This window comes from Ipomoea nil, unplaced genomic scaffold, assembly GCF_001879475.1.
Source record: "Ipomoea nil cultivar Tokyo-kokei standard unplaced genomic scaffold, Asagao_1.1 scaffold1619, whole genome shotgun sequence".
NCBI classification, from domain to species: Eukaryota; Viridiplantae; Streptophyta; class Magnoliopsida; order Solanales; family Convolvulaceae; genus Ipomoea; species Ipomoea nil.
In genome coordinates this window covers 1-4,032 of record NW_017618047.1, presented here as the reverse complement: position 1 = coordinate 4,032, position 4,032 = coordinate 1, and positions in this window count along the sequence as shown.

The window sequence follows — 4,032 nt, the reverse complement described above, 5'->3', positions numbered from 1 at the left end:
GTGTATTCTGGAATTTGACCGCACCGCCGCACCGTAAGACCCCGCCGCATATGAGCGTTCTTCTATATATATATATATATATATATATATATATATATATATATATATATATATATATATATATATATATATATATATATATATTGAATTGAGCAAGCTAAGGTGAGGAGCTGAGATTATTAAATTGAGTGGAAGAGGATGAAGCTAAGCAGTAAAGCAATGAATTAATTTAAGGAAGACCAGGCAAGATCCACATTTAATTAATTAATTTGTGATAAATCCCTATCCGATGAAAAGTAAATTAAAGCATCCATATCCTAAAACAACGCAACACCACAACTAACTAACCCTTAGCTTTAACTATAAATACTACCATTGCCCATCCATAATCATCAATCTTAAGGAATTGAAACACTACATCAATAACAAAAACAACAAACAATAAACAATGTCGGCTGCCCAGAAGTTGGTTAACGTTGCAGTGTGTCTGGTGTGCATGTTTGTCCTCACCGTCGACGCTTCGCTTTCTTCGGTTTACCAGTCATGCTTCGATCCATGCCATTCTGCTTGCCAAAGACACAGGAAAAACCGTCTTTGCATGCGGAAAAGAATGTGAAAGGGATGTTACAGACAAGGCGTATAAAGGTATATATAGTTATAGTTATATTTATATATTAAATTAGTTTTTTTTTTCATTAATAATTTTGTGGTTATTTTGTAATTGCAGAGGGCAAGCTTAAGGACGAGAGCAAGGAACTTAAGGAAGAGGAGAAGGAACTTTGGGCCTTTCAGAAAAAACAAGTTAAGGAGTATATGGACATGCGTTGCAAGGACTTTGAGAATAAGCAATGTAAGGACGACGACAAGGAATGTAAGGACGAGGCGAAGTTCTGTAAGGACATGCATATGGCCTTTAAGGAAGAGAACAAGCAGCTTAAGGATGAGGACAAGCTTCTTAAGGACGACAATAAAGCTAGTTAAGGATGAGGAAAAAACAACTTAATTAAGGATGGGAATAATAATAAAGCAATCTATTATATTTAATGTGAAACATCATAAGATTTCTATATTTGAAGTCAAGATGTATTCTGAGATAGTGGTGTACGGTTTTTCTTGTCACCCCTATCATGTAAAGACTATATGTCACTTTTGTAATAGTTGAAAGTAAATAATTATTTATTTTTTTTCATATTAAAAATAATTTTTTTATCATTTTGTATAGTAATGTTTAAAAACTTCAATGATATAACTAATTAAAACATAATTGATTTTAACTTTTAATTAATTTTACAATAAGAAAATTATGAAAATATTATACATGTTTAAAGAGATCAAAATATTATTTATTTAATTATAATATGATTATATGTTTAAATTAATTAATTATAAATAATGTGTTTGATTTTATTTTCACTGCAAAATGTACTAATATTGTTTATCACGGATCTTTTAAAATGCAATGAAATTCCCCTTCACTCTCTTTCTAGTCTTACAGCAAATTATGAAGTGCTATAATGATAATATATTAATATTAAGACACATATATGTTCCATGCACCTTAAGTAAATGATCAAAAAGTACCTGACATAACTAGGGTTTAGGCTTCTGTTTTAGCTAGCTTCACTCCTTGGTGTGGGCCTGTTCGTGTTTCTACTTGGGGAGAGATTGGCTCGGCATGACCGGCGTCGTAAGCGTACCTAATATAACTAGGGTCAGGCTCCTGTTTTAGCTACCTTTACTCCTTGGTGCGGGCTCAATGATCAAATTGGTATCAGAGCCGTACGAACTTTTGGGAGCATAAGAGCCTAAGTTTATGACCTTAGGATAAAATTGGATAGGAATTTATAATTTTGAAAGCACGAGGATGTGTGATATTGCATATAGTTGGACATTTATTTGATCATTGAGCTATGTTATTTAATAAAATATTTTTGAAACTTGGTGATTTATTTGGATACATATTTGCTTATTTTCCTTAATGGTGATTGTTAAATAATTTTGATAATTGATTTGTATATAGTTTGGGTAAGGACTTGCATGGAAGTTACGAGGACGTAACTTTATTTCTTAGGAGGGGAGAATGTCATACCTGATTTTGTGGTGTATTGAAGTTAAGTTTGAGTCTCATTCAGTTCCCTATTGGTCAAGTCTCTGTTATTCCTTGTTGCCTTATGGTTATGCTTCGGGGACGAAGCATCTTTTAAGGGGTAAGATTGTAATACCCGGTATTTTCCTATAGTTATGATTCGAGGCCAAATAATCTTTTAAGGAGGGTAGAGTGTGATACCCCGTTATTTTTATAATATTATGTTGATTTAATACCCTCCGAAATTAATTTGAATGATCCAAAATTATGTTAGCCTACTATTAAATTATTTTATTATATATTATGTGACCCAAAAATATTTTTTGAAATTATTTAATTAATATATTTTTCAATGATATATACTTATGCTTATAAATAAACATATATTATTTATGCAAACATATGATATATATGTTAATGTGTTACGGATGTACATATATATTAAATATGTTAGTACACACTGTTTTGCCATATATAATAAGTATGTAATCTAATCCTCCTCATAATCATCCTAATCCCATTTAATATGTTTCTTTCTGTTACACAACTCTAATCCCATATATACCTATAATCCTAATCTTGCTATAACTCTAATCTAATTATGTATTTTCTTATCCTAAATATTTTCCTCTATCAATTCTCACCGATCATCTTCTCGCCAAATAGAAGAAAGAATAAAAACAAATTAAACGTTAGTCTCCTCCTTCATCAACATAGTCCGGTCCTCCATCATCATCATCATCATCAATTATAGCTCGCAGACGAGGGTCGATGAGTATAGGTGTTTCGGATGTGCGCTGAGTATTTCAACTTTTAATTAGCCCGGGTAAGATTTATGTTCACTAAAATCCTTTTACCCCAAATCAAAAATTGATTTTTTCTAATTGTTTATGTGATTCATGATTTTGAAAAAAATTGATGATATTTAGTGTTGTAAGTTATTTGATTATATTATGTGGATAGATATATGAGTTTACTCAGTTTAGATGTGTTGAAAACCCTGCATATGTGATATGGTGATTTTGTGGTGATTAAAAAGGAAAATTTTTTACTCAATCTGATTATTGCCTGTGAAAATTCTGACTGGCGCAGCTGGAAAGAAAAATTTCGTGAAAAATGCTTCCTAAACTTGTTTTTGCTTGAATGTTTTTATGGAGAACTTAGACTTGTTATAATTGATGTTTGTAAAAAGTTTGGGTTAAAAATATGTTTCGATATTTCCAGAAAAATTTCGTAAAGTGGAGGCAGTGTGCTGCCAGTTCAATTTCTGTCTGGCGCAGTGTGGGAAATAATTCGGGAAAAATACTTTTAGACCTTGGATTGATTTGAAACTTTTTGTGTATAATCTAGACTCTCTGTACCTTGTATCTGGAAAATTTCACCTGAAAATGTGTTACCAATATATTTCTATAAATTTTGCAATTCAGGTTATGCCTTCTGAAAATTTCTGTCAATTCCTTATTTAAGATGTTGAATTTGTTTGCTTGAGAAATGTCAGTAATGTTGTCACTTTTTATAAAGATTGAGGATAAAGGAAATTGATTCTTAAGACTTGTGTAGTATCCTGTTGTGAAATTCTGGATACTTGGGTTATGACCCAGTTTTTTGTGGAGTGAGCGGTTGAATATACCGACTCACTAGGAGCTTAAAACTCTCTGTTGTTTTGTGGAGTGAGCAGTAGAAACATATCCTGTCTCACTAGGACTTTTAGTCCTGTTGTTTTGAGGAGTGGTTAGAGGAGTCTACCACTTGGGTATTTACCCTGTTGAGTAGTAGTCAGTAGAAACGTATCCTGACAACTAGGACTAGTTACTACCCATTAGGCTTGGAAACCCATTGGGGGTGTGCACACTTAAGGTATTAGTTCTGTTCCACTTTATTGGGATTTTTGCGTAGTGTTCAGTAGATTTATTACTGTTCACTAGGGCTTATTGAATAAGACCCTG